This window comes from Cervus elaphus, chromosome 18 (genome assembly GCF_910594005.1).
Source record: "Cervus elaphus chromosome 18, mCerEla1.1, whole genome shotgun sequence".
Taxonomy (NCBI): Eukaryota; Metazoa; Chordata; class Mammalia; order Artiodactyla; family Cervidae; genus Cervus; species Cervus elaphus.
Genome location: NC_057832.1, coordinates 85,873,259 through 85,891,409, shown reverse-complemented (window position 1 = coordinate 85,891,409; position 18,151 = coordinate 85,873,259). Strand labels below are relative to the sequence as shown.

Below are 18,151 nucleotides of genomic sequence, written 5' to 3'. Positions count from 1 at the left end.
GGTAGTGGACTGAACTGAACCTTTGGATTACAGCTTGAAGAGTTCCTTAATCTAGGAAACAGACATCCTGTAAGGATAATGTTAAGAGTATCATAACTTCTCATCTACACTAAAATTATTACTACTTAACAAAAGGAAGCTCCAAATGCAATGCGGGTAATAATGCACAAGATGATTTAAAATCAAAGTCAATGTAAAACTTTCAAACACTATTTCTACTTTATGTAGATCTCTTAGGATAACTATATAAACATCTTTCACCTGTAATTTCAAAATGTAATAAAAACTTCCATGAGCCTACACTATAGCCCTCTGGAATTATTATGCCCATTTGCCAGACAGATAATAGCTTGGGTTGGAATGTACTCTTGAAATACTTGCAAAATGGGAAAAGGTCCTATATATCCTACTAAGCAAAATCAAGCTGGAAAACTCAGCCACAGACCCAACTTTTCAGGAACTGAGGGTTCCATGTATTGACTGAGCCAGAAAAAAATAAGACTATCATCTTCAGATAGTGGGACTTCAGAGTGGTCCTTTTAGATGGGGTAGCTTTTTTTTTTTTTTCATGTTTAAGCCTATCTATAGGTTTCTCTGTAAAAATTTTTACTCTCCTGAGCATCATAACTTTTACAGTGTAACTCAAGGTTCCAAATCAATCTTAGATTCTAAGGCTTAGAGCAGTGCTGTCCAATACAACTTTCTATAATGATGGAAAATTTCCGTATCTGCTCTGTCCAATATGGTAGCCATGTGGCTACTAAGCACTTTAACTATGACTCGTGTGACTGAGGGATGAATATTTAATTTACTTAATTTGATTTTACCTTAATTTATTTAAATTTGCTTTTTAACTTTTATTTCATATTGAAGTACAATTGATTTACAATGTTTTGCTACAGCAAAGCGATTAGGTGATACATATACATATATTAATAAATCTGTTTTTTTCAGGTTCTTTTCCTTTATAGGTTATTATAGAATATTGAGTAGAGTCCTCTGTGTTATACAGTGAGCCCTTGTTGTTTATCTAATTTATATAGTGTGAATATGCTAATCTCAAACACCTAATCTCAAACTTGTTGGTAACCATAAGTTTGTTTTATATGTATGTGAGTCTGTTTCTGTTTTGTAAATAAGTTCATTTGTATCATATTTTTAGATTCCATATATAAGTGATACGGTATGACACTTGTCTTTCTATGTCTCACTTACTTCACTTATAAATGCCCAAATATAGCTAATGGCTATTATAGACAGCACAGTTTTAGACAGAATAATGAAAGTGAGTGTGAAACCAAGTATTACTTTTTCCTTTTTTCTACCACAACACTCCTTCTAACAGCCCCCTAAACCTTGCTTTTAAAAAATTAATCCCGATCAAATCATGCTTTTCCCCAAAAAAGTCAAACCATTTTCCTCAACACAGTCCTCCAGGGCACCTTAAAGTTTCACTTCCTATCAGCCAAGGTCATTGCCAATTTTCTGACTTTCAATGGAAGATAAGTCCTCACAGCAGAATGGAAAAGGTATTCTCATTCTGGTCAAGAAATAATTTTTAAAAAAAAATCTTGACAGAGTCCCGAGCGTATACATCCTAATTAAATATGAGCTTCATCATCCTTTGGGAGTTAAAGACCACCGAGTGAGGGATGCCGGTCTCTAACTTCGCTCTCCACGAGCTGGCAAACAGCACTGTGGCAGCAGCCCAGGCGCAGGGCTCCTGTGTGGTGGACAGTTCTCTGCGGGCGTGAGGGAACTGGGGGACACCCCGGCACGACCTTCTCTCATCCCAACCCATCCCAGAGCAAGGGTTTAGGACAAGCAAGCTTTAGAAAGTGAATGGCTTCTGGGGACAGCAGGGAGGAATCCATGTCCCTTACAGATAAATTAGTTTTCTTTCTAGGTCACTAGCAGACCTGTGACAACCCAGACGTCTCCCCTCGCCCTCCAGGTCCCCCAGATAAAGATCACAGATGTCACACTCTCTTACACCCACATTTACCAAATGCTGCCACATCCATCCAACTCCAGAGCAAAACCACCTAGAACAGGTTCCCAAATGGCCTCCCAATTCAACCCTTGCCCCAACTATTAACCAGGTGGTCTTTCCAGAACAAAGGGGTCAGGCGCACAGAATCCTAAGCCTGACTTCCTCAGTTTGGGTCCCCAGTTCAGCCACTTACTTTAGGCAAGTCATTTATCCTCTGTGCTCGGATTTCTCAACTGCAAAACGGGGTGAACAACTGTACTTACTTGATAGGGCTGCTGTGTGGACTAAATGAGTTACTCACATGAAAGACACAAGACTGGCAGGTCCTCAACACTCTCAGGTAAGTGCCCCTTTCAAGAAAATTCCCTATTTACAAACCTTCTAATAATTCCCATCATGCTTAGAATAAAATATAAACTCCTTGCCCTTTATAATAGCCAGGACATGGAAGCAACCTAGATGCCCATCAACAGATGAATGGATAAGGAAGCTGTGGTACATATACACCATGGAATATTACTCAGCCATTAAAAAGAATTCATTTGAATCAGTTCTAATGAGATGGATGAAACCGGAGCCCATTATACAGAGTGAAGTAAGCCAGAAAGATAAAGAACAATATAGTATACTAATGCATATATATGGAATTTAGAAAGATGGTAACGATAACCCTATATGCAAAACAGAAAAAGAGACACAGGTGTACAGAACAGACTTTTGGACTCTGTGGGAGAAGGCGAGGGTGGGATGTTTTGAGAGAACAGCATCGAAACATGTATATTATCTAGGGTGAAACAGATGACCAGCCCAGGCTGGATGCATGAGACAAGTGCTTGGGCCTGGTGCACTGGAAAGACCCAGAGGAATCGGGTGGAGAGGGAGGTTGGGGGGGGGGGGGGGGTCGGGATGGGGAATACATGTAAATCCATGGCTGATTCATGTCAATGTATGACAAAAACCACTACAATACTGTAAAGTAATTAGCCTCCAACTAATAAAAATAAATGAAATAAATAAATAAATAAATTCCTTGCCTTGACCTCATTTTGCTCCACTCCTCCATGCTCTTACCATCCTGTTTCTGTTCTGGAACTCACAGGGGTTCCTGCTGGGGCCTCTGCCATGCCATCCCCTCAGCCTGCAATGCTCTTATCCCACGTCTCCCCGTGGCTGTGCCTTTTCACTCACCATCTCAGCCCTTTCCTGATCGTCGGAGCACCTGGACCACTTGGTACCCTCACGTTCCTTGTGCACAGACTATCTCCTGACTAGAGGGCAGGCTTGCTTCTCAATGTTGAGTTCAGTGGATACAGAACAGTGCCTGGTTTCCAGAAGTGGCAAGTGAACACTGTGGCTGATGGTTTGCCTTCATGAATGAATGAATGAGCTAAAGAACAAAGGAATATAGTCACAATACATACCGTAGTGGACACCAAAATGCCCAACCCACATCTCCCTTCCTTGAACGACCCAGCTGCTGTCAGTCAACACCCTTCAGCTCAGCCTGTGCAGGCCTTGATGGCCTGAGCCGTTAAGAGCTGACTTGCTCCAGGTCACCTTGGTTCCCAGAGCAGCCCTCACCTGATAACTCATCCACGCGGGACTATGAAAGCCTGGCCATCTCGGCCCAACTCAGGGCAACTCTTAGGGCCCATTCCAGTTGCAGACTTCCTGTGGGGTCAGCTGAAGCTGGTGTTGGGTAAGCACTGCATTTCAACATCTCCCCGAATCCACTTCTGCTCCTTGTCCCCCAGCCTCCGTATGTACCATCTCAAGCATACTGTGTAGTAAATACTCTGCACAAGAAACTCATCACAGAGGCTGCCTCTCAGGACACTTAACTTGCAACACAGACTTTACCGTTAGGCTGGGGAGGTCTGCATACCTGGCATCTTCTGCCCTCTTTTGCCTGAACTGATTGATGGCTTTTATAACTATGGTGACCAGGGCTTCCCAGGAGGCACATGGTAAAAGCACATCTCCTGCAATGCAGGACATGCAAGAGATGCAGTTTTGACCCTTGGGTTGGGAAGATCCCGTGGAGAAAGAAATGGCACCCCACTCCAATTCTTGCCTGGAAAATCCCATGGAGAGAGGAGTCTAGTGGGCTACAGTCCGTGCGGTGACAAAAAGTCAGATACCACTGAGTGACTGAGCATGCACGCACACACCTGGGGCTGAGGGCCCACCTTCCTGTGACCATGCTGACCCTGGAGATACTTCAGACCACATTCTCCTGGGGCCCTCAGAATCCACACCTATTGAAATGTCCAGAACAGGCAAATTTAGAGTCAGAAAGTAGATTATAGTAAGTCCCCTACGTAGGAAACTTCAAGTTGCAAACTCTCAGAGATGTGGACATGGGTTCTCAGGAACAATCACATAAGTTAGTTCACGTATCTGGTGCACATGGTCATGTGCGTGCATCTTCTATGAGCGACTGTGCTTTTGCACAGCTTACTGTACAGCACTTAGAGAGCACAGTCATGTAGTATCTTTGTTTCAAGCCCAGGTTATCCGGAAGCAAGCATAAAAGCAGTGGTGATGTAGCTGGTACTGCAACGATGCGTCAAGCAATAACAATGTAAACAAAAGAGAAAATAATCAGGAGAGTGGAGCGAAGCGAAAAGATGGTAGACATCACTTGTTTTTATACTGTATTATTTGTATGAAAAGTATTATATTAGTATAGTTCAGGACTATATAGCCAATTGTGTTAGTTGGGTACTTAGGCTAATTTTGTTGGCTTCAACGAACAAACTGCACTTTTGAACAAGCTCTCAGAATGGAACTCATTCATATCCAGGGGACTTACAGTAGCCCTGTTTAGGGCCGTGGGAGGGATGGGGGAGGGGATGATAGCTAAAGGGTTCAGGATTTATTTTTGAGCTGATAAAAATGTTTGCGAGGTGACTGTGGTGATGGGTGCACATTTCTTGGAATATATTAAAAACCATTAAATTGCACACTTCAAACTGATGGACTGTACATGTGTGAATTCCCTCAACAGAACTTTTGAAAAATTTAAACTTGCATGTAGAACATGATAACTATAGTTAATAATTTTATTTTGTACATTTGAAAGTTGCTTGGAGAGTAGATTTTAAAAGTTCTCATCACAAGAAAACAATGGGTAACTATATGTGGTGATGGACGTAACTAGACTTAGTGTGGTGATCATTTTGCAATATATGCATATATTAAACCATTATATTGTACACCTGAAAGTAACACCATGTTATATGTCGATTCTATTTCAATAAAAAGGTGGGGGTAAAAAAAAGAGAAAACAAGTGGCATTCTCTCTATAACTCAGCCATGTGTTGTTTTCTCAGACTCATGAGAAGTCATCTAAAAAGCTGCTTCCACCCCCGCCCACCCCCGGTGTTTTCCTTATTCCCCATCACTCCTCCATGCTGTCCTGCTTCCTTTTCCAGCATCCATTCCGAGAGGATTCAAAAATATGCTCGGAAGCCTTTCAAGTGGCAGTTTGGACTGCACGCTCCAAGCCATATTTTTCTAATAATGATGGCAAGATGCTCCGAGATGTTTTGGGTGCAGTTCTCAGACGCTATAGAGGAGCTTCAGCTTCTGTCTGCAGCGCTAAGCAAGTACGAACATCCACACGCTTTCTGCGTGCCACTTAGAGGCGCCCAGATGCGCTCCAGCTCCCCTTGTGCAACCCGATGCTGTACAGATGTGCTGCTCCAGGGCACATGTGCACGGTCCTCTATCCCCATCAGTGGTCCTCTCAGCCTGCAACAGCCCTCCTCTTTGGGAACTATTAGTGTCAAGGACGAAGAACTGTGATTATGAAATAAAACACAAAACACCCTGGCAGCAGTATTTAAGGCCTGATTTCTTGGTTGACCATCTATACAGACACAGCCTCACAGACCCAAGAGCACCAACCTCTACTTGCTGTCAGGAAGCATAGTGCCCAGCTCCTTTCTGGACAATGATAGCCATTTCAGCAATAGCTGGCTGGTGACAAGAGTGTAGATGTGGCCTGATGGGAGCAGGGACTGAGAATTTAGCCTCACTGTCACCATACGCTAAGCAAATGATCACACAAGTCCAAGCATATCATCAGCAAACCCAGATATGAAATTCCACCTTAAAATGGGGTTCGGCTCATCAGAACCAAATAGTGTCCTTACAAGCCTCTGTTTGATGCTACAGAAGCCAGGGTTCAAAACAAAAACTGATCAGATCTTAGCTTCTCTCAACAGCCCCTGAAGACTCCTTTCAAGGAAATAATTGATTCTTTTCTCTTCCATCTCTCCAGAGCACTTTTTGTCTTTTGGCCTCACCATATGGTATATGGGATCTTTGTTCCCCAACCAGGGATTGAACCTGTGCCCCCTGCATTGGAAACACAGAGTCCTAAGCCTGGAACACCAGGAAAGTCCCAAAGCCCTTTTAAAACCTCTCAACCATAATATCCATTGCATGCATGGTATTGTAACAGAATTTCTATGTATTCTATTTCACCCAAAGTTTGAATTTCTTAAAATCTGCCCTTCTCTGTCTTGGTCAGCATTCCTCACGACCAGCACAGCACCTGGTTCAAGGCAGGCACTCCAGAGGGATTTACAGGAAAGATAAGGAAGCTCCTGACTTTCCTGGAAAAGGGGACCTGAAACATCCTCTGTCATTTCTAAGGCAATGTCACATGCAGAAAGAAAGCTCAGAAGAGAGAAAACTGGGAAACGACATGACAACACAGAGAAAACTGCAGTGGGATGAGGACCACGCGACTCGGGGACCCCACTTCTGGCCCATCCATGTGACCATGCTGCAGGATGTGAAAATGAAGTCCTTCATCCTGTGTAGCCATCAGAAGACCCACGGCATTCACAAGTGAATCTACGTGGCTTAGTGAGCCTAGACAACACTATCTTTAAAAAAGAACCATCCTACAAAGAGGTGCCAGCTATTAGGTATAAAATAAGATATGAGGATATATTATACAACATGGGGAATATAGCAAATATTTCTTAATAACAGTAAATGGACCTTTAAAAACTGTGAATCAAAAAAAAAATCAAAAAAAAAAAAAACTGTGAATCACTATATTATACACCTATAATTTATATGATACTGTATAGCAACTCTACTTCAATAAAAAAATAACTTATCCTACACATAAGCACCTGAATCTTCAGTTAGTTCAAACAGACTTGACTTCTGGTTCTGTACCACAACAGCTTTTAAAACCCAACATATGTGCTTCCCATGACCTCTATGTTTTAGGATTAAGTAAAACAATAGCTAAAGAGAGCTTTTATTTTATTTATTTACTTTTGCGGCTTGGCTTGTGGAATCTTAGTTCTTCAACCAGGAATCGAACCCAGGCTCACAGCAGTGAAAGTCTTAACCAGTGGACTGTCAGGGAATTCTTTCAAGAGAGCTTTTCAATGTTTTGTGTTATCTAGAATAAAATGACTAAGTAGCATTAAAGGTTAGCAATAAAATTATAAGGATATAATTTTCCTCCTAAGCAAACCCATAATATATTTTATTTTTAAAATGTTACAGTGAAATTTGACATGTAGGATATGGCTATTTAACATTTGTATTAATAAGGAAGAAGAAATCAAGAACAAGCTTATCCAGTTTATCCCTGATGATGATACCAACATAAAGTAAAAGGATCAGTTCGGTCATTCATCATTCTTATGGCTGCTGGCGAGAATTTGTGCTTTTCTAATCGGACTGATATTACTTTCTTTTAACTGAATACCAAAAAACTGAAGGCGATTGTACTGGACTGAAGTGTGTCTCCTCCCAAATTCAGATCCACAGGGAACTTCAGAATGTGACCTCAGTTGCAAACAGAATCAACGCAGATATAGTTAGATAGGGTCATGATCAATTAAGGCGGTCCTGAAATCCAAACGGTATCCTTCTCAGAAGGCCAGCGGTCACAGAGACACAACACACAGACATGGAGAGAGAGACAGAGCCACGGGAAGATGGAGATTGACTGAACTGACGTGTCTACAAGCCAAGGAGAGCCAAGGACAGCAAGCACCCCCCGGCAGCTGAAAGAAGCAAGCAGGGAAGGATTCTTCTCTAGAGCCTTCTGAGGAAGCGTGGCCCTGTCCACATTGTGATTTCAGACGTCTGCCTCCAGAACTCTCAGAGAATAAGTTTCTGTTGCTTTAAGCCACCTGTATGTGCTATGCTCAGGGGCTCAGTCACGTCCAACTTTTCGTGACCCTACGGACTGCGGTGAGTCAGGTTCCTCCACCCATGGGATTTTCCAGGCAAGAATACTGGAGTGGGTTGCCATTTCCTCCTCCAGGGGATCTTCCTGACCCAGTGATCGAACTCACATCTTCTGCATTGGCAGGTGGATTCTTTACCACTGAGCCACCTGGAAAGCCCCTTTAACCCACCTAATTCATGGTAATTTGTTATGGCAGCCTAAGAAAACTACTCAGAAAGTTCTCTATCATTTCCTCTGTTAATTGTAAAAAGATTAAAAATACCAATACACACGTTGCTGGTGAAAAGGTAAGTTGATTTGGCCTTTCTGAACACATATCAAAGTCTCAAAATGTGAATATTCTTTGATTCAGGAATTCTACTTTAAGAAATTTATACAAATAACTAGATACAGAAACAAAAAATTAGCTGCAAGGATAACCACCACAGCACTGTTATTCATAATAGTAAAAAGAAAACTAAAAAATTGACTCTAAGCAACAATAAAGGACTGAAAATACAAATTTTGGTGCAACCCACCAATGGAATAGCTGGAAGGTATGACAAACTTAAAACAGAGTGGTCATCAATCAAGAGATAATGTACAATGTACAGAAGAAATCCTAAACAGTAGCAAAATAGATCTAGGTGGCACAGAAAGTCAACCTTGTGTCAGAACAAGGACGGAATAGTGGTGTTCACAACCACTAACATGAACAATCTAATCAATAGCGAACATTTCAGAGCTCCAGTTCTAAGCATTTAATCATACTCCTCTAAAAGTAAAAGTTTATTTCTAGTCTCCATTTTTAAAAGGCAATCATGAAAAACTGAAAAAACTAATAAAATGATAGGTGGAGAAAATTAAATATGGGTGGTAATCTAATATGCATCACTAAACATATAAACTATCACTGAGAACACCCACTTCATACTCCAAAGGCTTTGAAGGACAAAGAAAACAAAATACATTCAAAAAATGGCAAGTAAGACCTGATGACACAAGTGAGAATATTCTTACCAAAATTTTACAGTCCTGGAGTAAATTAGCAAGAAAAACAAAGAGTCTTTTTTCCTCCCTGCTGATTACTAACAACAGAATGAACCACTTCTTCTCTTGGATTATAAGAACCAATAGTCTAAAATCAACCTACCTTTGAAGTCTTTTCAAAAGCTGTAATACCTTATTAGCTTATGTCTTGATAGATTCAGGTATATATCCTATAATGAAGATTCAAACCCATGTGAAACATGTGTGTGCAGACATACACACAATTTCATGTCTTACAAATCTATTGAGAAAATAAAATATATGTTCACATTTGTAAGTAATATAACCAACAAGCTCATAGATACAGAGATCAGATTAGTTACTGCCAGAGGCAGAGGGTGGTGGGGATGGAAGAAATGGGTAAGCTTTTTCCGTTGTCTTTTTTTCTAAAATGTAAATATGTTTAATTTTAAAGAAGAAATATGAGAAAATATATAAAGATCAACAGGTCAAGGGAGAAAAGTTGTATATCATAAAAACAAAAGATGATGAAAAGATATTTGATAAAATTCAACCCCTATTCTTGATATTTTTAAAAAGTATCAAACTCAAACTAGAAAGATATTTCTTTCACATGATAAAAAAATCATAATAATACTAAAGTAACAGCCAATATGGTTATAAACACTATTAATCTCTATTATCTGGGAAGTTGAAAGCAGTTCAATGTGATATAAAACAGAAATCAAGTATACAGCAATCGAAAAGGAAAGAAAAATATTACTATTGGCACATAGTATTATAGTCTAACCTAGAAAGTCAAGAAGACGTAGCAGAAAAACTATTAGACCAAATAAGACATTAAGCATAAGCATACAATTGAAAATAAATATCCAGAAGTCAACAGCTTTCCTATTTACCAGCAATTACCAGAGAATAGAAAGAAATAATCTTTTATTGAACAGATATTAACTTCCAAAAATAGTGTTAAGCCCTTAACGTTTATTAATTCAATGAATTTTGAGTAGAAGCCATTATGACTAACATTTTATAGGTTAGAAAGCCAAGACTCAGAAGTATTACATATCCTGCCCAAAGTCACATGATAGCAAATGACAGAGCCCATATGAGATCAGGCCAAGGAATAAAAAGGTCTCATGTTCACTACATCCCATCTCTGCTTCCCAATTAAACTGAAGGGCTGTGAAACTTCTGAAAACTGTAAAGCACAAAAGAATTTAAAGAATCTTTCATTCAGTTAAAGCAAATTATTTAAGGATGTCAAAAAATAAATAAGTAAATAAACTGAAGGGCACACACCTAACTCAAGCAAAAATACTAAAAATAAACAGAGCAGGAAATTCAGGAATTCCCTGGTGGTCCAACGGTTTGGACTTCATGGCCTCACTGCCAAGGGCCTGGGATTAATGCCTGCTCAGAGAACTGAAATCCCACAAGTCTACAGGATGGCTAGAAAGAAAAAGAAAAAAAGAAAGAAATGCAACTCTTTGAGCAACTTCAGCTGCATGCAACAAATTCTGATAAATTGTCTTTTCATCTTTTTCTAATTTTCCTTGTTATGGCTTCTTAGATACACTTATCATTTCAAAATGGACATTTAATTTCCAAATACATGGGATTTTTTAAGTATCTTTGATATTAATTTCTCACTTGGATATTAATTTCTCACTTAAATGCTTTCTTCTCTGCAATCCCCTCTGTTTTTTTCAGTCTTCTAACTTTATTGAGGCTTTCAATGGCCAAGTCAAAGATCTCTCCTGGTAAATGTCACATTGAACGTGTGGGTTATTTTCAAATATCTTATGATATTGATTTCTAACAACTTCACAATACTAAAAGAACAGACTCTATATAATTCCAATAGCTTTAGACTACAAAATTTTTGCACCTTGTTTTATGTCCCAGGATATGTTCCAGTGTCTCCTAATTTATAGTCTACAGGAACTTGAACAGAATTCATATCCTACAGTTGGTGTGAAAATTGTAGAATCTTAATTATGTTGAATTTGTTCATGGTGTTTTTCAGGTCTACTACATCCTTCTACTTTTCTGTATATCCATTCTATTAAGTTTCAAGAGTTTGATATTAAAATTCCAACTAAAAATTCTGATTTATGTATGTAAAATATATAGTGGAACTATATTTAACTTTGTTCTGTATTTTCCAAGTCTCCTATAAATGTGTTATCATAATTTAAAAAAACAAAAATTTTTAAATATTTTAAAAAGAAAAAACAGAAATGCATGCAATTCTTATGAAGATGCTAAAAAATAAAAACTTTCTGACAATCCCCAAGAAGACCTTTTTGAACAGAGACACACTATATTTCACAAGAGGTAAATTATACTTTATAAAAAATGTCAATTACCTCCCCCCAAAATAATAAATAGATTTAATGTAGTTCCAATCACAATCTACAGAAAAAAATATTACTTTTGTTGATGTGCTTTCCTTGGTGGGAGGTGAAATTTAATAACATGATTCTGAAGTTCCTCTAAAAGAAAAAGAAGTGAATATCCAGCCAAGAAATTTTAATAAGGGGGATTAAACAGTCCTATAAAATGCTAGTCATTGTCATTTTCAAGCTTGGGTCCATATAGTTCCTTGTTCCTACAACCAATTTCCTAATAGACATGTTTGGTGGCCTCTTACTTTTAAGAGAGACAAAGAAAATACAAAAGAGCCCACAAACCTAACAACGGACAAGTAAAGACTCGTAAGAAAATATGCCACAATTTAAAACAGCTAATGAGTTCAAGTGATGAAAGGATGTTTGACATCTACTCTTTGGTCTTCAAACTTTACAATTAGAATATTTATCATTAAAAGTAAAAGAAATTTTAAAAAAAGAGCAACGAGAAGATGGAAGGACAAATGTTAAAAAACTACTTGAAAAAATATCTTAAAAAAAGACAACTTCTTTAAAAGATGGCAGACATTCAGAATGTTTAATGTGGGAAAGTAAGGCTCAGGAAGAATTCAACAGCTGTATTAAAATAGGAAGAGACTATAGATCAAATATACTTTAATAAAATTTTAAAAAACGAAGGGATGCCAATACTGATTCTGCATTCCCTGACATCTCTTCACAGAACCACACCACCTCATGCTTCCCGTCTGCCTTAGAGGCCATGTCCTCCACCAGGCTTTGCCCCTATTGTCATCACCCTGGTGTCTTTGCAGTCTACCAGTTTGCACAGAATTCCCTGGCATTGTACCCTCCATGTGTGTGTAAACCAGCCTATAGGTCTGAGCAGAGCTGCTGTCCCTCGCTTCTAGCTCCTTGAGGACCCTGGTTCGGTCCAGTTGGGTCTCGGCACAGGAGCCAGGCCCTAGACACACTGTTCATTCAGGGACTGAAACCTCATGGCAAGTTTAAAGTTTCAAAAGAAGAGGGACCCGCCAGATCAAAAAGGTGATGATTTTTTGACTCAGCTCCAGGTTTTTTAAATATTATGTTTCTAAATAAAGTAAATGGATACTCTAGAGAAATAGCTCAAGGAAGGTCATGGAGCAGAGCAACTACTGGAGACTTGATAAATCAAATAAACAATGAGGCCAGCACAGGAAAGCAGAGAGCGTGCTCCAGACCCTCTTGCCTTTTTGTTTTTCCATTAAGGAGCTGTTCTTATAAACAATGAGCCCATTCAAAAGGGCTTTTTAAAAATCCCTGGAGGAAGCTTCTATCTCCTGAACTGAAAAAGCTGCCCACCCCCCTCATGGCCTCTGAGCACTAGCCTCCTAGAGCTCCATCCTGCCTTCATTTGGAGGGAAACAGCTTTGATCAGAAGCTCCAAGGAAAGAAAAAAAAAAAAACTCCTGACTCCAATTACTCAGGAATTCTACTGGTAGCAAAAGGTAAGCAGAAAACCTTCTCCAAAGATGAATCCACTCTCCGTGGGACCTTTTCTCCTGTGTGGAACAGGCAGCAGATGTTTGGTTTTGCTTTTGAAACAGAAGTTTTGAAATTTTTATGCAGAACTACCTGAACATCTATGTTCACCAAAGGCCCGGTTTCTGAATACAGAAATGTGTTTGCATGGCTGGACACTCCCATTTATTTTAATGTGCAATTTAAAGAAACATTTATTTATTATTTATGATGAGTTATTACTACTTATAGTAGTAATTTCCATGGATTCTGAGAGATAAACTCAACAGTCAGCGCATACACCATCTCATCTTATTTCTGTTTCTTTTTTAAATCTTTTAATTATGAAATATTCCAAATGTACAGAAAAGGACTAAAAACTATGGGTAGTTATTCATGTTACCTACAACTCGGATGTAAGCAATGCTAACAGTTTCTCATATTTGCATCAGATAATTTTAAGGAAATAAAACAGACATAGCCGAAGTCTCCCCTCCTCTGATACTGGAAGACTTATTCTTTTCCCTCCCTCTCCAGCTTCCCAGGTGGCACTAGTGGTAAAGAACCTGCCACAAAAGACTCGGGTTCTATCCCTGGGTTGGGAAGATCTCCTGGAGGAGAGCATGACAAACGACTCCAATATTTTTGCCTGGAGAATTCCACGGACAGAGGAGCCTGGTGGGCTACAGTCCCTGGGGTTGCAGAGTCTGACACAACTGAAGTGACTTAGCATGCACACACCAGAAATACAAACACAGCAAATTACTTCAGTCTTTCCTATAGATACTTTTTACTTTTTTTGCTCGTACAGTAATATTGATTTCTACCTTTTCAAAATGTATAAAGGACAGTTCCTTGCCCTAGTCCCAGCCAGCAGCAATTCTGTACAGCAAATCACTCTCAGAAAAGCCCTCCATCTGACACCCAATCTATTTGCTCCAATAATGATCAGCCTCATCATAGGCATATTCTAGCCTGCACAACATCAAATTGAGGATAACAAACTTAGGACAGAATTAAGAAAAGGAAACAAGACTCATAAATATTTACAATTAGAATGGATAGGCCCCAATTGCATGGTTTACATTCTCGGAACATCTACCACGTCCTCATTCAGCAAAGCATGTTTGGAAAGCCTTCTTCCTCTATCTGGGCATCATGTACTTCTGTCCCTTGGTGTTCATGCCTACATTCCATCTTTTCTTGTTCTGCTTCTCTGAGCTCAAGCCTTCTCAATGACCATCAACATTTCCAAACCAAGCCTCCTTTCTAAGATGCCAAACACTTGGATGACCTCAAATTTAACCTGGTAAATTGAAACTGTCATAGTCTCCAAACCTATTCCTACTCTTATCTCGGTGAATGGTACCACCATGTACCCAAGAAACCCAAACTAGAGCACTGGGTAACATCCTAGACCCTCCCTGCTTCATCCCCACAGTCCTATTAAACTCTACTGAATCCAACCTAATATGCCTCTGATTCACTCCACTTCTCTTAACCCCACTGCCACCAATCCAGTCTAGGCCACCACCAGTTTGTCTGGGAGTTAATGCAATAGAGCCCAGTAAGTGTTCCTGTTTTCTATGCTGCCTCCCCAACCTACTATATACAGTAAGTCCCCTACATACGAATAAGTTCCATTCCAAGAGCATGTTCATAAATCCAATTTGTTCGTAAGTCCAACAAAGTTAGCCTAGGTACCCAACTAACAATCGACTGTATAGTACTGTAGTATAGTAGGTTTCCAATACTTTTCACACAAATAATACTTCAAAAACAAACACAGAAAATAAAGAAAACATCTTTTAATCTTACAGTACACTACCTTGAGAAGTCCTCCAGACACATGAACTAACTTATGTGACTGGACGTGTGAACACACATCAGCGTCTTTGAAAGCTCGCAACTTGAAGGTTCATATGAAGGGGACAAGATAGCTACAGTGACAGAATTCCAACATAATCAATTCTATCTTCCACGCTTCAATTTTTTCTTCTCTGCCTTCAAGATAAAGTCCACACAAGACTCCTGGACCTCCATCACCAGGACTCTATTTATTTACGCTGTTTATCAAAACTCACCACCTCCCAGTCCATTCCTCCATTCCACTAAGGTTATTTTAGCTGCTTGAATACATAGGGATCCCCTTTCACTGCAGAGAATTCTCACCAACTACCCCTTTGTCAGGAACATAACTTCCCTCTGTACCTACCTCCTCAATCGTTCTTATTTTGCTTTCACCATTCTTTTAAAGTTTTATAGGTTTCAACTTAAATATGCCTTCTTTCAGGAAGTCTTCCCTGATACCCAACCCCAGTCCCAACAGTGCCAATACCCTGCTGTCTGCATTATCAAAACACTTATCTCAATTAATTAGTATATAAACTAGACATTTCCTGAGGGTAGAAACCACTTCTGTTTGATTCACTCCACAGTACTTAGCACAGTGTTTGGGACACAGGAGATTTCTGAAAAATATTTACTGAACAAATTAACGGATGGATGGATGCATGCATGTATTAGAAGTCATTCAATAAATCTGGTTTGCAGTCTTCCTCCTCCAGGACACAGGAGCCAAGTCAACAGACATACTATGTCATTTACCATGTATCTTGGCTCTAGCTAGAATGTTGTAATTGAATTTATTTCCATTTTGATCACTTTTCAAACATGATTTTGTTGCCAGGTTGTCCAGGTGGAATGTCTCTAGTAAGCTAAACAAAGTTAAACACAAAAATTAATGGTTTGGAAAACAAAAACAGCCTCCCAGCCTCGCTAATGTAAGATAGCACGTATAATTAATAAAGTAGAATTCCAAATTCCTTCAGAAAACAATGCTGGTTTCATACAATCAGTTAGGATTAAAGATATTTTCCCGGTCCTAAAAAATCAAGGGAAATATTTTTTTAACAGACCTACATCTAAATGTAGATATACTATAAATCTGTCTTAGCAAAAAGTAGTAAAGAAAAATGACTGTGGGCCAGTGCTTCCAATTTAACTAACAATTCTCACCAGGGCTAAAAAAAGTCTTCAGTAAATGTAGAGGGGAGGACAGACATAGGAGGGGCTAAATATTTTATCTTCTTACAAAGGAGTCTTGATCAACAATTCCTTACAGATGATGTATCTCCCAAGAAAAACCTTTTAAAAATCTATGTTTAAATGGGACAACAACAACTAAAAAGTATACTACACAAAGGCACTGGCCAGTATTTATCTTTAAAAGCATTACAGATTTGATTTACATAAATTTTAAAGAGGTCACCACCTTTGTCATTCCAAGTTACCACAATAATTCCCTCTTAGCTTCAACTTATGAACCTGCTGAAAAGTACTGTTTCCGAAATAAAGCTTCCAATTTTTTCTGAAAACCTTGAAGAGCTTGTCTTCTAGGTGTTTTCATGTCTCATTTGAGATGTTAGAGAATACTGTACCTTTCTCACCAAGCGAGGAAAAGAAACAGAGTGGAAAGAGGGAAAGAAGAGAAAAGAAGGAAGAAATCGATTTTAATATTGGTCGGCAACACTGTTTTTGTTTTCTATCATGGCACAAAGTGAGAAAGAAGCCAGAGAGTGACAGTATCCAGCAGAAGGGAATTGAACATGAAATTGACAATCACACAGGTTCTTGATGGACATCATTCTATTACCCCTGATGGTAGCTTCAAAAAATATTACTATTCTCATTTTCCACATAAGGAGGACTGAGGCCTAGAAAGTACCTTTCCTCGAACTTTCCTAGCCCCTGCCACTAAGGGCAGAGGCTAGACTCACATCCGAGTTTCTCTATGCATAGAACTCTCCTTTCCCCCCTATAGCTCTCCACCATACATGTCCCTCTTAATGTCATAAAATTTAGTTGACCTTTCCTGTGGTTCCTAGAAAAATCATGTCTTCACAACCCATCTGCAGTTATCCAAATGTCTGTATAGCCAAGTGAATATTTACCTCATTTTAGGCTTTCTCTAATTCACCAGTACCAATCTTTTTGGACTTCCCTTGCGGCTCAGCTGGTAAAGAATCCGCCTGCAATGTGGGAGACCTGGGTTCGATCCCTGTGTTGGGAAGATCCCCTGGAGAAGGGAAAGGCTACCTACTCCAGTATTTTGGCCTAGAGAATCCCACGGACTGTATAGTCCAAGGTGTCACAAAGAGTCAGACACAACTGAGCGACTTTCACTTCACTTCAATCCTTTTGGTGTCTGAAAGGTAAGGCCAACTAAAGAAGATTCCCTAGCAGAGTTGAAGCCCTAAAACAATGACCCCTTTCTAGAGAATGCAGGGATCTTGCTTTGGAGGCCCCTTTCTTATTTTCATCCTTTGACACTAAGTAACTAAGCACGCATGCACAACTCACTAAATAACCTGAGTTGCTTGCTGGAGAACAGATGTATCTGACCACTGGCCAGCAAGTGAAGCTGTAAGTTCAAACACCCACCAGACCACCCTTCATTAAATAACTTCAAACCAAAACGGACATCTTGCTGCTAGAGCTAGGAACCCAGCTTTAGTATACAAAGAAGAGCGCTGGCTTCTCTCACATCTAGACGGACCACAGGAGTGATCCCATTAGCAAGAAGACAGTTTGCTACTTCTAGACCTGATGGCCTTTTTAGTCCTGAAAGGAAGCACCTGCCCTCGTATTCTGGACTAAAACATTATCTGGTTGGGTATTACAACACCTGTGACAACCTTGAGATTCCTCCCATGTTTCTGGAAGGCTCCACATAATCTTCATAAAGCCTATGCTACTATTTCCAGGGAAACCAGTTAAAGATAGTAAAGACAGATCAGAACTGGGAGCACAGTAGAGCAATTTTGGTAACTAGAGGTGTAGTTGTCCAACATATATGGCACAAACTTCTGCTCAGCAAGTTCCCATCAAAACCTGAAGATCATCTGTAGGACTGTCTCCTCTAAAAGAAATGAAAATTCTCCTAGATCCCTCCAGCTGTGGTGTAAGGTCATTTTTAGACCCACTCATTCATTCGACATATATTTACTGAGGCCCCATCCTGTGCTGGCCGCTGGTCCAAGCAGAGATACCAACATGGAA

The 18,151-nt window shown here is 39.6% G+C and overlaps 1 protein-coding gene across 8 annotated transcripts in view; it reads right to left on the bottom strand.

The window, feature by feature from the left end:
* GLI3 (GLI family zinc finger 3) overlaps window positions 1–18,151 on the bottom strand; it is a 305,459-nt gene that overhangs the window by 243,011 nt on the left and 44,297 nt on the right. The window contains exon 2 of one of the 8 annotated variants that reach the window (XM_043872224.1): window positions 3,182–3,380. The exons of 6 other annotated variants lie outside the window; for them this stretch is intronic. The gene's annotated coding sequence lies outside the window, so the exon portion shown is untranslated. Of the gene's footprint in view, window positions 1–3,181; window positions 3,381–18,151 lie in introns of those variants that run through there. One more of the 8 variants, XM_043872227.1, reaches the window with a different exon arrangement.